This window comes from Trachemys scripta, chromosome 6, assembly GCF_013100865.1.
Source record: "Trachemys scripta elegans isolate TJP31775 chromosome 6, CAS_Tse_1.0, whole genome shotgun sequence".
Lineage (NCBI taxonomy): Eukaryota > Metazoa > Chordata > Testudines > Emydidae > Trachemys > Trachemys scripta.
The window spans coordinates 55,996,062-56,014,855 of NC_048303.1; the positions used below are offsets into that span (position 1 = coordinate 55,996,062).

General features: G+C 42.2%; 1 protein-coding gene across 4 annotated transcripts in view; it reads right to left on the reverse strand.

The window, feature by feature from the left end:
* The window catches only part of FAM172A (family with sequence similarity 172 member A), a 343,790-nt gene extending 326,940 nt beyond the window's left edge, over positions 1 to 16,850 (reverse strand). For 3 of the 4 annotated variants that reach the window (XM_034774035.1, XM_034774034.1, XM_034774032.1), the window contains exon 1: positions 16,725 to 16,850. The gene's annotated coding sequence lies outside the window, so the exon portion shown is untranslated. Of the gene's footprint in view, positions 1 to 12,793; positions 12,940 to 16,724 lie in introns of all 4 variants that reach the window. The other variant, XM_034774033.1, reaches the window with a different exon arrangement.
* Positions 16,851 to 18,794: the final 1,944 nt, after the last annotated feature.

The following is an 18,794-nucleotide window of genomic DNA, read 5'->3' on the forward strand; positions in this document are numbered from 1 at the left end:
GGCAGCCTCCAGACCCTGCGCCCCCGGCTGGGCGCTTCCCCTCCCGGGCTCCAGCTGCGCTGGGGAAGCGCCGGCTGGGGGCGCAGGGTCTGGGGGCTGCCCGGGAAACCGTGAAGCTGGTAGCACTGGGGCAGCCCTTTCCCCCTGGCTGGGAGTGGGAGGGAGGAGGGGGCGGAGTTAGGGTGGGGAAGGGGCAGAGTTGGGGCGGGGCCAGGGGTGGGGAAATGGGCAGGGCCAGGGCCCATGGAGGGTCCTCTTTTTTTATTTATGAGATATGGTAACCCTAGCTCAAAGATATCTCATTGTGGAATAGGGATTATAAATTCTAATTCTATAGTATGAGACAATATATTCATGTAATGTTTAAGAAAAGTTTTGTAAATGAGTTCCAATAGCTCATGGATTAGGGATCCAATCTTATGGTGTATCAGGGGCTTCTGTACAGATTTAGGTTAATCTTTCTATCTACCCAATGAGACTCAATGCTCAGTCTAGAAGATACCATCAGAGATGCTTAGTTTTGCAGTTCTCAGCTGTGGATTTGTGTCTCCAGAGATAACATGCTTGTTAACAGCAAAAATGTTTTTAAACAAAACAAACAAATAAATAAATAAAAGGGGTGAGATAACAGACCTCAACCCTATTGTCCCTCTGCAAATTTGTTTACACAGAGTCAATCCCTTACCTCTCTCTAAAAGTGTAAAGTTTCAAAAAGTTTAATGAATAGAAGATTGTTGGGGGCAGAATAGATCTGGACAAGGAGAAGAAGTCTGGAGATAAATGTGAGAAGGGAGGGACAGGCAATAGAAACAAAAGTGAAACTGTTTGAGCAGCATATTCCAGAAGTCTTGAGGTCTTTCTGAGCGTAGCCTTCATTGATTTGAGATCTACCATACCATTCTCTCACTAGAAGGGAAAACCTATAATGGCAGCAGGCCGTTAAAGTGCCCCGGTTTGGGAATATTTTAAAAATTACCTGTGGGTAAGACAGGAATGTGTGAAAAATGCAAACAGTGCAACAAAGAAATGCAAGGCCTGGTTGCCCGAATGAAACAACATCATGAGACGTGTTCCTTCTCAGGAGGAAGCTACATTGAAGATGATGAAAGGAACATGTCTGAACATGCAGGATCTTCAGGTTGGTAAACTTTTATTTCATACTTCTTTCTTAAGGACTGCCTGTCTTCCTACTGGACTATTCTTGAATTCTCATGTTTGAGCAAAAAATATAGTTGTTACTCTATGGTACTATCATTTTAGATGCAGTTGTGATAAAAAAATAAATAGCTGAAATAGGAAGATCTTCCTTTTACAATTTCACCTCTAAAGTAGTATTGAGTGTCAGTGAATGCAATGAGTAATACTAAATGAGCAATATGGTAATAATAATTAAATAACTGCATTGACTTATTTTGTTTAGGAGAATCCATCCTCAACATATAGGATTCTGAAGACTATCCACCTTCAAGATCACCATCATTTTCTATAGTTTCAGAGTTATCTGCCAATGATAGTGTTTCAGTCACATCATGTACGTCACATAGCCACAGTATATCACCAGTAGCAAAAAGAAAAAAAAAAATCATCTCCATCGTCCAGAAACAACCATAGATAAGATGGTTAAGAACCAGCAGATTACAAAGAGGGGTAATTGATGAAAAAATTACCTGGTTTGTTTATGCAACAAACTCTCCTTTCCATATGATTGAAAACCCACACTTCATTAACATGGTTCAGTCATTAAGACCAGGACACAGTCCACCCCACAGAGCAGATGTAGCAGGCAAATTGCTGGATAAAGTGTATGAAAGAGAAATTGAGCAGTGTGCAAAAAGTCTAGAGAGTGAGTCTTGATGGGTGGAACAATAGGATCATTGTGGACATTGCATGTGCTTGTGTGACAACAGAAGAAGAGAATGTCTTCCTTACAGAAACAATTTATACATCAGGAAATGCACACACAGCAGAATACTTACAAGTAGCAGCAATAAAAGCTATAACAAATTGTGGGGAAAAATTCAAATGTCTAGTACACACCTGGTCACAGACAACACTGCAAACGTATCCAAGATGAGAAGAAATTATTTAGAAGAGAGTCCCAAGCTAATAACAGAGTTGCAGTGCTCATTTGATGCACCTCTTAGCCAAAGACTTCAGTGTTCCAAAAATAAGGGCTAATATTGTTGAAATTGCAAAATACTTCCGTAACAACCACTTTGCAGTAGGTGCTCTGAAAAAAATGGGAGGAACCAAGCTAACTCTCCCACAAGATGTACGATGGAACTCAGTAGTGGACTGTTTTGAGCACTATATCAAGAACTGACCTAATCTGATTACAGTTTGTGAACAAAATCGTGAAAAAAATAGATGGGACTGTCACAGCCAAAGTTCTCAACATTGGGCTTAAGAGAAATGTTGAACACATGATGAGTACCCTGAAACCTATTTCTGTAGCCTTGAACAAAATGCAGGGAAATAGCTGCTTTATTTCTGACGCTGTTGAAATTTGGAAGGAGCTGAGTGAGCTCTTGAAAAAAGAGAAATATGCAATGACAGAGTTAAATTACAAGCATTTAAAAAAAAAAAAAAAAACGAATGAGACAAGCTCTATCTCCAGTTCATTTTCTTGCAAATATTCTCAATACTCGGTACCAGGATCCAACCTTAACTGTTGGAGAAGAGGCTATGACATGGACATCCAGCAATCATCCCTCCATAATGCCAACTATAATAAACTTCAGAACTAAGGATGAACCATTCAAGAAATACATGTTTGCAGATGATGTTTTGAAGAAAGTCACACTAGTGAACGGGTGGAAGTCACTTAAGCACTTTGATTCAGAGACTGTTGAAGTGATAATCTCACTTTTAACAGCAGTAGCTTCTTCTGCCAGTGTAGAAAGAATATTTTCTTCCTTTAGACTAATTCATTCCAAAGTGAGAAATCGTTTGGAACCTGAAAAAGCAGGAAAACTTGTTTTTCTTTTCCAGATTATGAACAAATAGGAAAATGAAGGTGAAGACGACTGAGTTAGCTGCAGAAGCCAATATTTTAAGTTTCCCATGTTGACCTGGCTGACATAGTCGATTTAATTTTTTTTTTAAATATTTAATTTAACTATTTTAGTTAGAACAATTTTAACAAGAACAAACCTAATTTTAAAAAACTTGAATGTTTAACTAAATTCAAATGCTCTTGTTAAAATATTATGTGTTTGCTGTTGAAGAAAAAAAATCCAGAATACATAACGTTGTTGTTTTAGTTAAATAAAACAATGTAAATGGCTGTCTGGTGATGTTCTCCTCCTAATACAGCATGGCAAGAAAATCCTCCAAATATTAATGATTAACCTGTTGAATTGGAGAAAGTTCACCTCCCAGTGACTTCATAAATATCTGCTTCAATTACCTTTGGTAAATGAAATAACCAAACAATCATTCATTTTCTGATATAGCTGTAAAACTAATCTGAAAAGTTTTCAAAATAAATCACTTTAAAATGTACAGTGTGTACCTTCTAAAAGTGAACCCTACATCTATGCTGAATTGTGAAGAATATGTATTAAGGTTATAACAATCAACAAGAATGCACTTTTATGTAGCAATCCATGATTAAATCAAGTCTTCTTGACTAGTGATTTAAATCAATTTGATTTAAATCAAATCCACCCTGGTTTATACTACTTTTTATTTTTGTTAGCCCTGCAAAATCAACACAGCTGAAAGAGAGGAACTAGATTATATTTCAGCACTAACCAATTCACCTGTGCAACTCAACTGAAGATAACAGGGTTGCACAGGTGTAATAATCTGGCCTGACAAATCTTTATTATTAGTGATGTATAGAAGAAAGAATTTCAGATCCCTAAGTGAACTTTTAGGAATGTCAATTACAAACCAAAAAAAGAATCTCTGACTTATAAATTGAACACAGTTGATCTGGGATCATTAAGACAGCCAACATGAAACCCTGTGCTGCCAAATGTATCCAGTAACTTTTCAGGGTAGAATCACATTTTAAATTATTGAAGGATCATGCTCACTTCTTCATTTATGAAATTATTTTCTCCATACAATGACCTCCATTCAACTGTATCAAGTATCAAAATTCTAAGATGCTGAAACCCAACATCTCCTTCAAAACTGATGGTCATCAATTCTCTCTTGTCAGAGACCAAAAAGCAAGTGTTCCGTGGTTGCTTAGGAATACCATAACTATTCTGTCTCCACATCATCATGCGAGTCAAATTATCTAAGTAATACGTAATATTAAATTACCCCTTGAACCAGAAAATCCATTACATAGAAAAAAAATGCACAAGGTTGAATTTCTACTTCCCTACCTCCAATTTGGAAAATTGCCACTAAGCTTTCTCAGGAGTGAGGGGCAGGGAAGGAAGACGTGGGGTTAGCTTCCCTGACATCCTATGGAATAAATGTCAAGGGGTTCACCCTTCTAAAGCGGTGAATCTTAGATCTACTGGAATTGTGAGAATCTAAACAGAGGTCCTGCACTTATGATATCCTCCTTGTAGTTGAAAGGCCTGCTCCAATGGCTTCACTGTCAGCTTTTGTCCTTAGCTCCCTCCACCAAGGAGAGGCATTTCTCTGCACACTGGACAAGACTATACAAGATAAATGAATACTAAATTGGTCCACATTATCAGGCATCTGCTGTGGAGTTATGAGGGAAAACAAGGCAAATGCTACCATGACAGAAATGACCCATCCACAGTCTCTGTCCCCTCCCTGCCACAGACATAGATCCCTATGGAGGGGCTTCCCGTGAGTTTGAGGAAAAAGTGGAGGGAAGACACAGCAGAGATGGCACTTCCCATTTTCACACCTCCAGCCACAACTGTTCACAGAAGTAGAAGGAATGATCTGTCCCATTGTGTTTAAATTCTATTGATTTCATATAAATGCTCTAGTATTGTACTTATTAAATGGTTTTACTCTACAGTACAAGTTAGAATATTTACTAGATAGATGGCCTTTATGGCCACTCAAAAAAAATTGAATCTTTCAAATAAAGTGGAATGTCTTATGTAATCTGAAATCATATAACGCCTATCTTTTCTTCTTCATATCTGATCAGGAAGATATGCTTTTTGCCAAAAGAAAGAACTGTGACTTTTTCTTTTTAAATGGTAATAACCCTAAATTCTACCCTCAGAGTTCAATGTGGATAATTACCTTCTGTCTATCTAAATTCTCCCTTTCGTTTCAAATGGATATAACAGTCTTCACTTCCTTCCCCGGTGCATATTGCACACTTTTACTGTAACTGTATTTCATCCTAGGAACGGCTTAGTTCCTTTGGAGAGTAAAATATCTATGTCACAGAGGAGCACTTTGACACAATTAATGAAGTCTATGTGTTATGGGCATGATCAAAAGTAAAGCATCATAAAATAACACATTTAAAACAAACAAAAGGAAGCATTACTTCACACAACACATAGTCAACCTGTGGAACTGTTTGCCAGAGGATGTTGTGAAGGCCAAGATACTAACAGGTTTCAAAAAAGAACTCGATAAACTCATGGAGGACAGGACCATCAATGGCTATTAGCCAGGATGGGCAGCGATGGTGTCCCTAGCCTCTGTTTGCCAGAAGCTGGGAATGAGCGACAGGGGATGGATCACTTGATGATTACCTTTTCTGGTCATTCCCTCTGGGGCACCTGGCACTGGCCACTGTTGGAAGACAGGATACTGGCCTAGATGGACCGTTGGTCTGACCCAGTATGGCCGCTTTTATGTTTCTTATTATAGTCATAGGCATTACAGAAAAACTATGATAGCTTACACACACCATTAATCTTCTCCAGAAGAAAAATCAGATCTGTTCAAGTGTGTGACTATGTCACCCCCCTAGTGGCTACATACTAATTAACTCAAGATACAGCACTAAAGAGTGCGCATGTAAATATGTCATCCTCTAGAGCAGTGTCAAATGTATAACACCACTGCTGTGAACTTCCCAGGATTCTTTGGACTTGTCTACATGACCTCAAGAGTCTGCAATAAGGGGATGTGATTTGTAGAGCGCACCAGGGTGTTGGCTCCAATTCCCCCTGTGTAGATCCTACTAATGTAAACTAATGTCATCCATTTTGAAACAGGATTACATCAATATATACTAACGCCGTGGCTACACTCTAAACTTCAAAACGCTGCCGCGGAAGCACTCCCGCAGCAGCGCTTTGAAGCGCGAGTATGGTCATGCGCCAGCGCTGGGAGAGAGCTCTCCCAGCGCTGCAGGTACTCCACCTCCACGAGGGGATTAGTTTACAGTGGGGCACTGTTTACACTGGCACTTTACAGCGCTATAACTTGCTGCGCTCAGGGGGGTGTTTTTTCACACCCGAGCGAGAAAGTTGCAGCGCTGTAAAGCACCAGTGTAGCCATAGTCCAAGAAACATTTAGTGCATGCCAGAAGGGTCAACGTGGGGGGAGTTGGAATGCAACACACTGGTGTTCTCTACAGCTCACACCCCATAGTCCAGACTCCAGAGCAACATTCAGCAAAACCTCGTGTACAGGTGCAGAATCACTTGGTCATGTTTAAGAGGCATGGGAGAGGCACAAGTCCGGCAGAAGTTGGCACATGTGTAGACAAGGGGAAATGACACTGAAGAGCATTAACTCACTGGCAGGAGAGTAGATACCTAACCTGGAAAGTCAAAGAAGAGGAAACTTCAAATAATTCAAAGGAAAAATGCCTACTGTGGCTGATAAAGGGACAGATACTAGTCTAAATAAAAATTCAAAGCAAAGGGGATCCCTTTCCTTCTACCCTTCCCTTCCTTCATTTCTTTATTCAGCTTGTAACAAGTGGTCATCATGTCTTTCTTCAAGAAGAGAAAGGTAGGTCAAGAGTGTTGGAGAATTTCAAGAGAAATGGAGAATTTCATATTTCTTTCTGAACATGAATGGAAAGCCCACTTACTTACTTGACTTGGAGGCAACAGGTAGCTGTGGTAAAATAATACAACATTCAAAGACACTATGTAGTAAACCATCATGAGAAATATGATAAGTACACTGGAAGTTCGCAAAGATAATTACTCTGAATTAGCAGAGTCATTGAAAAAGCAGCGGTCAGTGTTTACAAATGCTCATCACATATGTGATGCTGCTGTTAAGGCAAGCTATGTGACTGCTCATGAAATAGCTGTGTCTTTTCTGAAGGAGAACATTAAAATGCACGTTAAAAGCCGCAGAAATAGTGCATCCCGATAAGCAGCAAGCTTCTGCAAATACCAGCATCTCAAGAAACACAACTGCAAAGAGAATCAACAACTTTGCTGAGAATTTGAACAGTCAACTCAGGACAAAGTAAAGTTGTTTGCTACTTTTTCAGTTGCAACTGATGAAAGCACAGATACAAGTGATATGTCTCAGCTAGCAGTTTTCCTTCACAGAGTTGATGAGAACATGTGCATAGCAGAGGAGCCTATAGAAGAGTGCTTCTCAAAGTCGGGCCGCTTGTTCGGGGAAAGCCCCTGGCGGTCCAGGCCGGTTTGTTCACCTGCTGCGTCTGCAGATTCGGCCGATAAACAAAGCGGTCCGGACCGCCAGGGGCTTTCCCTGAACAAGCGGCGGACCGGCTTTGAGAAGCACTGCTACAGAATGGTGCCGATGAGACACACAACAATAGCAAATGACCTCTTTAACAACTTTGTGGAAACTCTGAACAAATTGGATGATGACTGTACCAGAGCTGTGAGTCTGGCCACAGATGGGGTACTCTCAATGGTGGGCAAGAAAGCTGGAGTTGTGACAAAACTGAAGGCAAAATCGCAAACTTTCAAACATAACCAGCAGGTTAGCAGTTTTCACCGCATTTTACATCAGAAAGCTCTCTGTTATAAAACTTCTAAAATGAATCATGTGATGGATGTGATTGTTAAAAATTATAAATTTTAGTCAAGCTAGAGGTCTCAACCACTAGCAGTTCAGTCAGCTGTTGAAAGAATGTCACATTCATCATGGACTGCAATTATCATACAGAAGTTTGGTGGCTAAGTCAAGGAGCTGTGTTGAAGTATTTTTTTTAATTATGTGGTGAGATCAAACTTTTCATGGGTCAGAAAAGGAAAGATGTCACTGAATTACTGGACAATGAATGGCTTCAAGATGTTGCTTTCATGATGGGTATTACAGAACACCTGAACTCGCACAACATAAGAATGGAGGGGCACAACCAAGTGGTGACAGAATACTATGACAATATTCACACCTTTGAAATTATGCTTCAGCTATAGAGAAACAACTTTCTCAGTATAACCGGCAGATTTTCTCACCTAGAAATCACTACGTCAGGGGTAGGCAACCTATGGCACATGTGCCGAAGGCCGCCCGCGAGCTCAATTTCAGTGGCACTCACTGCCCAGGTCCTGGCCACCGGTCCGGGGGGCTCTGCATTTTAATTTAATTTTAAATGAAACCTCTTAAACATTTTAAAAACCTTATTTACTTTACATACAATAGTTACGTTATATATCATAGACTTATAGAAAGAGACCTTATAACAACGTTAAAATGCATTACTGGCACGCAAAAACCTTAAATTAGAGTGAATAAATGAAGACCACTTATGAAAGGTTGCCGACCCCTGCACTACGTAATACTATTGGGACTCAAAGTGGTGATGCCACAGAAAGATATGTGGGCAAAATTGCTAAACTGACAAAGGAATATCAAGAATGAGTCTCTGACTTCAGGAATCATGAAGGAGAGTTTGCAATTTTTACCATACCACTTTCTGTCAATATTCATGCTGTACCTGAGAAGCTCCAGGTGGAACTTATTGAACTGCAAAGCAACACTGTTAAAGGGTAAGTTTTCTAATATTAGCTTCCAAAGTTGTATCAAAATCTAGAATCAAATTATGCCAAGCTGAAGCCCTTTGCATCAAAAATTCTTCTGTTTGGGAGCATGTATGTGCATGAACAGGTATTCAATAAATCTAAACTAAACTAACACCTGAACTTGATACTTCTGGTAGCCTCAGCCCATAGATTTGCTCCCAACGTTGATGCACTGGTTGAAACTAAGATGTTAGGTATTGGGGAGTAGCAGTCACTAAAATCTAAAATAAATGTAAGTAATTACCAGTATGGTTTATCTTCATCTGTTTCTATTTTAATAATTTTTGCTGAATGTGGCCCGCACCACGTGACAGGGTAGTGGATCAGGCCTACCATATGAAGTGACTGTGACATCCCTGCTCTTGAAGCTACACCATGTGGAGGTACAAGCCCCATTACTACCACAAAAATAGCACTCATGGATTTGTGTTAAATAGTTTTCTTTTAAGATATGTCAGCACTGGTTTCCCACTCTTGGGTCTACTGGTAAGTAAATATTTCTTTTGAAAACCAAGTCAGGAAACTGCCATCTGATAATTGTTAGGCAGGAGATGAGTAACTATTACTGCTACAAAAAGACTGCATACACAGCTACTCTGTGCTAAAACATTCTGCTGTAAGTTACCTCATCTTCCACACCCCCTTCCCCCCCCCCCCCCTCTTCATAGACAGGTCTTATGATTCAGACTGAATGTAAAATCTTTGAGGCAGGGACTGTCATTTAATATATGTTTGCACAGTGCCCAGCAAAATGGGGCCTTGACTTGGTTGATGCCTCTGGGTGCTACTGAAGCAAATATTTAATTACATTTAACAATAATACTAGCAGAAAACTAATCTCTTTCCACTAGTGTAGTCTTTTTTTTTTTTTTTTTTTTTTAGCCTTTATCACATTGGCCAACACCAGGTGATTCAGAGGAAGGTACACAAAACCCCAAAATAGGAAAATGCAATATAATCTGCACCCCACATTAGGTCTCCTGCTAATCCCTTACAGTTGGGAGACTGGTTTAAACCCTAAAGCATGGGGTTTAACATATCTTCCAAAATTTATGTAAGCAACAGTTTTAAAAATTCTGAATATTCTTATTATCCACATAAAAGTTCAATCCTTTTTGAATTGTGCTAAGCTTTTGGCCTCAACAATATCCTGTGGCAATAAGTCCCAGAGTTTCATTATGCATTTTGAAGGGGGCGGGGGGGGGGGACCTTTTATCAGGTTTGAATTTACCACATTTATTTTTAATGTCCCTTTGTTCTTGTGTTGAAAGAAGAGATATTCCTAATCTACCTTCTCCATATCATTCATCATATTTTATTATGACCCACCTCACATTTGTCTTCTTTATAAGATAAACAATTGCAATCTTTTAAATCTCTCTTCATAGGTGAGTTTTTGCTTGCCCCCGTCATTCTCATCACTGCCTGAACTCCCTCTAATTTTGCAATATCCTTTCTGAGATAGGATGACCAGTACTGCACACATGAACTCTAGATTGAATTCATTCTAAGGACTACAGCCCAAACAAGTAAAGGACTGAGTCATTATCTGCTGAGAGCTGGTCAGTGGCCCTCATGAAATGACTTATTGGTCTCAATTATGTCCAGAGGATAGCTGGTCACAACACAAAAATCAGAATAAAAACTGGCACTAACTGGCACCTTTGTTGGCAAACTTAGCAGAAAAGTCAAGGAATAAACAGAGATTGAACTATCCTTTCACCTCTCAAGAAGGCTGTGTCACATTTGAACAGTAGAGAATCTTGCACTGCCAATACATACCAATTGTGTGACAGGATACTGTCAATCTGGCACCTTTCACTTTAAAATATATTAAGAAAAAATTAAATCTACATTCTAATAGTCACTAGATTAGAAAAGGTTTTTCATATTAGAAGTCAGTGGAAAAAGGGAACAATTTGAATACAAAATAACCACTTCTAATCCTTTTTTTAAAAACGTACTTCTGGAATTCTGCTCTATTCAAATCAATGAAAGTGACTCAAATTAAGTAGATACAATTTAAGGTTACATTAGTTTACACAGAAAGAAGTTTTTTTTCCATGGGACAAAGCACATTTCATAGGGCAACAATACATTTCAAAAGCAAGTACTTTAAAGGCCAGCATCAACCAAGAACATGTCCCCAGTATAGGATTTAAAAAAGACACACACCAAACTAACAAAAAAAAAAAAAAATCACCAATTATATTCCCACTCACTTCTTGGTTTGTTGGTGCTTTACATTGAATAATTATAAGAATCAATGGGTAACTTTTTAAAAGCTCTTCAGCAGCAATCACCAACAACAACTCATTACCCCAATACTCTACTCCCTAGACTGGCTCCTCACAGAATAGTCCCCAAATTCAAAGTAAAGATCCTAGCCTTCATGGAATTGGTACAAGATACCTAAGGGAATGACTGTCTCTCTCTGACAATTTATTTTGATTTGTACAAAACAGTACAAGGTTCCTCAAACCAAGGTCTAGAAGCCCTTGACAAACATTTAAAATGCAATCCTCAACACAGAACCAGAAATTTTGTCTCAAGCTTAACAGTAGAAAGTAACCAAGAAAATAAGCACACCTAGTACCCATCTCCCCCAAGGTCTAGGAAAACAGACTTAAAGATCAACTTAAAGGGCTATTTTCAGGAGAGAGTACATTCCAAAGTCACGGAGACGGACAGGATCCTGACACTAGCTCTCTCCCTTTTAAACCAAGAGGGCTCCAGAGTGAGCACCTCTGTTAGTCACATCAACAGTACGGCATACAACAGTATGGCATAGGGAGACACTCCCCCAAGTAGGCAAGTTCCAAGTAATTTAGGGCCTTATAACCAACACCTTGAACTCAAACTAGAAACCAGTACAGATAGAGACAGTACAGATCCTGGAGGACTGGTGTCATGCTCACAAGGCAATACATTCTGGCAGCTCTTTTGTTAAGCAATGTGCTGGTACTAAGTTAGAACAGGAGCTCACTAAGCTGCTGTCTGTCTGGTCTCAGTTCCATCTCTGGCTATATCTCTTCAGAAAGAAGTGCTAAAGTGCTCCCTCAGCAAGAGTGTGTGAGGGTCTTTGTGGTAAAGTACTCTCAGAAGGACACACTCATCATACTCTTATTTCGTATGAGTTTATTTTTCTTCTCTCCCTCTTCTAAAAGGGTTTGTCCAGTGGTTCGCACAAACCAGTTGTTCAATTTAGAAGCCAGTTTAGAACTGCTTGTTAAAGGGGTAGGTAAACTCCGGCCCGCGGGACCGTCCTGTCTGGCCCGCCTGAGCTCCTGGATGGGTAGGCTCCCCCGGCCCCTCCCCCGCCTTCCCTCCTCTCGCAGAGCCTCAGCGTGCTGCGCCGCGGGCGCCAGCGCTCTGGACCGCTCCTGGGCAGCTCTGCAGTTCCTGCCGCTTTGAGTGGCATGCTAAGGGGGTGGGGTTGCGAGCTCCAGCGAGCCACGCGGCCTCCATACACGCTGCCCTGAGCAGCATGGTAAGGGGGCCGGGCCAGGACTGGGAGGAGGGGTTGGATAAGGGGCAGAGAGCGGTTGGAGGGGGCAGTCAGGGGACGGGGAATGGGGGGGGGGTTGGATAGGCGTGAGAGTTCCGGGGGGTCTGTTGGGGTGGTGGTGGATGGGGTCGGAGCAGTCAGGGGACAGGGAGAGTTGGGTAGAGGTGTGGTACTGGGGGGCAGTTAGGGTGGGGGAGGTCTCGGGAGGGAGTGGTCAGTGGACAAGGACCAGGGGAGGGTTGATGGGTTGCAGGTTCTGAGGGGGGCAGTTGGGGCTGGATGTGCGTGGGGGTCAGATGGGGGTGGGATAGGCTGTTTTGGGAGGCACTGCCTTCCCCACCCAGCTCCCCCGGCAGGGATGACTAAAAAAAAAAAACAAACACATACACGTGGGGCTTGTGCTCACCGGGTGGCGCTCCGAGTCTTCGGCGGCACGTCCTTCACTCTCTCCGGGTCTTGGGCCGCATTGAAGGACCCGCCGCCAAAGACCCGGTAGGGAACTGGTTGTTAAGATTTCGGCAGCTCATCACTGGGTTTGTCCCCAACAAGTTGCTGAAACAAGATGGTGGTGAAGAGGATTTGGCAAGAGCCAGGTGACCTGCTCTTGGTCTCAATCATGTTGAGCCTGAAGATTAGATCACTAAGTACAGGAATGGGAGGGATGGGAAAGAATTCAGTAACTGTTAGGAGAAAGGGGACCAGGTTCTGCCAAAGCTCCTGTCATCTACTCTCTTTTCATCTCAGCAATCTAGTCCACAGATTCAGGATGAGAGAGCCCAAGAGCAAGCATGCTATTTGGCCTATCACACAGTAAATTTTTGACTAGTCGAAGTGACCAACAACCTAGAAAAAGCTCTCTGTTCTTATTACCACTATCCTGGGTTGTCCAGTCCTCCAAGTACATCTCTTGTAATGTTCATCTTACAGCCTACATGAAAGTTAACTAACACATAAGGATCAAGTCTTGCAGAATTGTATAGCCAATCCTTGGATAAGAGGCCCCCAGCAGCCATTTAGTGAAACTGACATTATCCTTTAACTTTTCTGCTGATCGAAGAGAACAAAGAGCTTACAAAATTAAAAAAAGAAAATAAATCCAATCAATTGTATTGCCACTCCCGGTGTGGAACAGCTATGTGTAGAAGTCTCAAAGCCATGGCTAGCAGCATCAATTTGATACCTCTGTGGCTCCTGTACACAGCTTACCAATAACAGAACATCAGTTGCACTGATGTGATCTGCGTAAGTTTCACACTACTGTTTGTTTGCCTCTCAACAGGAAACAAACAGAAGTCCTGCTAGTTTTACTTCTGCTTCTTTCTGTGAAGAACAGCTGTTTTAGAGGCAGGGCATGATGTAGAGACTAAAAAGAAGAGAAATTTTTTTAGAAAGATGAATCACTACAACTGTGACTGTTCAAAGCAAGATTTGTCACTATCATATCCTGCATCAGGCCACTGTACCATTGGCTGGGCTAGTGTAAACCAAAAATATTGGTGTTCTAGCTTCTCCATTGCTGTTGGCGCTCCCAGCACAATTCTACAGTGCTCCTACAATCCCTTTGTCAACTAGTGCGCAATGTCAGGTATCTCCTGTGCTTGTCTGATTACTTACTTGTTTTGAGTTACCGCAGCTTGTGTGATTTTATGCCCATGAACTTTCTATTTTATAACAATACAACTGCCAAGTAATTTTACAAAATAAAAAATAGCATGTACAATGAGAAATATTACTTCATACTCTATATTTTGAGAAAAATAATGCATCATCTTTCAAAATAGGGCTAGCTAATTCTAAAAATCCCTGCTTCAGGGACCTGGGCTGCACACTGCATGATGCACAATGCAGTTATTGCAACAGCGATGGTACATTTTGTGTCGATATTTTGAAATAGGATGGTTAGTGTGGACTGAAAAAAGGTGCAAGTGCAACCCTCTAGTACAGCAAGGCTTTGGATGTATACACCTAGTACCTCTTTCTGAAATTAAAGAAAAAACTCAGAATACCTCCCAGGTATACGACGAGCTTATTTATTTCATCAATGTATAAAAGCATGTATTTACAAAACGTTAAACTACAATACAAACCTACAGTACGATAGGGGTTGGAGTGAAGAAAGTAACATTCGCCATTAAAAACCTCTGCATGTGGAAGAAGTATTGCCATTATTACTCCTTTGGGGGACAGGGAACAATAACCATTAATACTGACCAGTATTTCTCTGATGGGAAAAAAGGACAATAGCTATTATTACTCACTGGGGAGGGGAAGAACAGGCCAAAATTTACCAGTAGGGGGCAAAAGGGATTAGCAATAATTCACCAGGGAGTAAGAAATTATTATTACTGTCATCAGGGAGAGTAAAGAAGCAGCATTGACCCTATGATTCATATTACTCAATGGGAAGGAAGAAGAGAAGACAATAATCAGTATTACTCTCAGGGAGAGGCACTGGCAATCGTGACTCGCTTGTGTTCTCTCTCTTCAGAGAGCGAGAGAGAGACCCTGGCCATTGTGATTCTCGCTTGCTGGGGGCGGGGGGGGGAGGAGGCTCTGACACACTGTTTTCAGTTCTATGGGTAAAGAAGGGAGTTAAGCTACTGTTACTGCTCCATGGGTGGAGAGGAGGATCTGCGCATCTTCTCTATCCATGACTGGGGCATGACTTTTTTGACTCTGTCTGGATGGGAAAGAGCAAAGATGTCCAGTAATGTCAAACAACAGCCCCACATGACAACAACAAACAAGTTCCTCAGAATCAAAGATGCTTAAAAAAATAAGTCTCTAGCCCTTATAGTTGTGAAGAAAATCTTCCAAATATGAACTAAGGATAAATCAATTGAAAACTGAAGCTGTGTAATCTTCCTGAGTCTGCAAACAGACTAAACAGCTCTGTAAGTTGATAACTGTCTCCACTCAACTCAAATGAGTGTTAACTCTTAAGGCCTGGTCTACACACAGTTTGTGTCAGTTATGGTATGATTTTTTACCAACATAGTTAAACCAATATAGCCTTTCAAGTGGATGCAGCTGTAATGGTATAAATGTGACTTACACCCGTATAACTCATTATCCTTACTGTACAGGAACAGATATATACCAGTACAGAGCACATTTACACTGTATAACGATAACCATGCTGGGGAAGAAGAGTGGCTTTCAATACTCTGGGATAGTTAAAGCAATACAACTTTTGTTTGCAAACAAAACCTAAGTCTAATAACAACATTTTGAGAACATCATTTTCCAAATGTTAACTGCACAACTGTTTGATTTATATGGACAATTATTGAAATTAGCATATAAGTGAGAGCAGAAAGAAGCTGGGCTGTAGAACAACCTGTCATCAATTTTTCCCTCACAGATTTAAATTGCTTCAATACATTGCTACCTTTACAAAAGGCTCACTCTTGCAAATGGGTAAGAATGTGAGGAGTCCCCTACAAACTAACAGCGTTGCTCATGTGCTTAAGTATTTGCAGTGTCAGGCCCCATATGTATAGCTACAACATAAGGAGCATATTCTACCCTTAATCTCTGTACAAACTTGGACCATAAACTCTTCAGGGAAGGACCAATGAGAAGTCCGGTGGCACGTTAAAGACAAACAGATTTATTTGGGCATGAGCTTTCGTGGGTAAAAAACCCACTTCTTCAGAGCAGTATCTGTTACATGTTAGTGCCATGACTAGCACAACAGGACCCTGGCCCCTAGGCACTACCACAATGCAAATAAGAAATAATAAGCCTCCCTCCATCATCGGGAAGTCTGGGGGACACATGCAACCCAAGGACCATATCATTCCAGGAATAAGTTTGACACTTAGACATTCGACCTCTCTGGGAAAGGTCTGGCTACTTTGACTTCCCCTATAGGGCGCGGGAAGCCTCCGGGGGCGAGGGACACTGTGATCATGTAGGTGTGTAGGGAGGGAGACGGGAATTCGGGCCCTCTCCAGGGTAGGACGGGGGGGGGGCTCTCTCTGGTGCATGCGGGGGAGGCTCTGGGCAATGTAACAATCTTGGAGAGGGAGCCGGGCTCGCTCTGCTGGGAGATGGAATGAGACACCCCCCAGTGTGACACTATCAGCCGGGGGCGCCGGGTGTAGAGCGGCGGAGGGAACTGGAGCCCGACTCCCCAGGGCAGGCTGCGCCACAGGCTCTCTCTGGTGAGGGGCGGCCCTGGCCACTGAACGATCTGGCACCAGGTGCCCCGCGCAGGGGAGTCGCTGTCACTAACGGGGGGTGGGGGAGCTGTTGATCTGTGGTTCCAGCAGCAGCGCGGGGACGCGGCAAGAACACATTCCCCACGCCCCCCACGACGGAGCGCCACGTACCTGGTGCCCCTTGTCCCGCAAAGGCCGGGCGGGGCGAGGCGCCGTTACCGGGACACGCGCCACCTCTCCTGGCTGTTTCCTCTCCGCGATTCACGGCGCCGCTGCCAATTTCGAGTTCCACTTCCGGGGTCTGTGGGTATGACGTCATCGCGCACAGACGCAGCAAGGAACCCGGAAGTGGAGCTTCTCGCCCTTACGCTTCTGAGCTGCCGCTGCGTCATAGAGGAGAGGGGCGGGGCTTGCTCGGGGAATCTGGGAGGGGTGGGGCCCCTCTTGCGCGCAGCGGGTGAGGGGCGGTGCCTCAGGGCGGGCGGGGTCGTCTGGTCGCAGCCCCAGCTCCTTGCGGGCTTCGGCTCTTGCCACCTTCGTACCAGAAGATGCCATTTTAGGGGTCTGATCGAGGCAACCCACCGGAATCCCCGGAATCTCAATGAAACTATTGCAGGAGCCAGTGAAATCAGATATCAGGGGGTAGCCGTGTTAGTCTGTATCTACAAAAACAACAAAGAGTCTGGTGGCACCTTAAAGACTAACAGATTTATTTGGGCATAAGCTTTCGTGAGTAAAAACCTCACTTCTGGTTTTTACTCATGAAAGCTTATGCCCAAATAAATCTGTTAGTCTTTAAGGTGCCACCAGACTCTTTGTTGTTTTAGTGAAATCAGAGGTTCAGACAGAGTGCGCTGGGCGGGTTCAAGCGTGGTCACCCACAGACTGGCCCTTGAGGACAATCAGCCAGTCACCCCCCAGAGCTGAGGCATCAAAATGGTTTGGCTGCTCTTAGATGACAGAAATACCCATGAACAATCAGAGCAGGGCTGAGCGCCTTAGCCTTTAGGCATAAATTTGAGTTTAATAATTATACTCCACATCCGTACATAGCCACTATATGAACTTCATACCCTCATAGCTCAATGCCTGTACTTTGACCCATCAATCTTTTACCCCCAATCGGGGATATTGCAGATTATGTATTCCTTATGCCACCTGATCTTAAATCAAACTTTGCATCCTCGATAATCTGTACATTATTCCCTGATAACCAGAAACTTCTATGCTCAAACTCTGTTCACTATTTTTTTTAACATCATCTTAATAAAATTTTTAAGTGGTGCCTCAGGGTCTCAAACGCCATCCGATGGTCCAGGGACATCTACACCAAACACATCACCAGCCTCCACAGCACCAGGAGGTGTGAGCCAGAGCGACATTGTGAATCAACTATGAGAAAGGGACTGAGAGACTCTTTCTGTTGGACCATATGAACTGGAACCATAAACTCACCGAAGGTTAAATCTCACCAAATGAGGGTCAATCCATCCTAATCATCGTATCCACTCATTATACTCCACACCTCAACATAGCCATTATATGAATAACATACCCTCATATCTCAATGTCTGTACTTTGACCCGTTAACCTTTTACCCCAATTGGGGATATTGCAGATATGTATTCCTTATGCCATCCAATCTTAAACCAAATTTGATAATATGTACATTATTCCCTGATAACCAGAAACTTCTACGCTTAAACTCTGTACCGTTCACTTTTTTTTAAACATCTTAATAACATTTTTTGAACCATATGAAAATTTAAATATGGCCATTTTCCCCTGTCAGTAATGCACAGCGCATGTCAGAGGGATGCAGTCAGTCAGGGCCTTGCCCAGGAAATGGGACTTGTCACATTTATTCCGTGGGTCCTTCCACTTGAATGTTCTGAGTCACGTCACAGTGGGATGGAAGCCGCTGAGGAGCAACAGAGTTTACAATCTCCATAGAGACCTCTGCTGAGGCTGTGCATGGTGCAGGGATGGAGTTTACATTTGTGTGTCCAGTGTTACAGCATATAAATCAAATGGATTGTGTTTTAAATTATAGGCAGTGATGGGAAGTATTTTCAGTTGCTTGTATCTTTGTCAAACTTTAACTGGTTGGGATGAAGTTTTATATGCCAGGGATCTGTCTCAAGCTGAATTTTCTCTCTCTCTTTAAGTGAGATATATATAAATATATATTTTAAACTGTATATATATATATATATATATATATATATATATATATATATA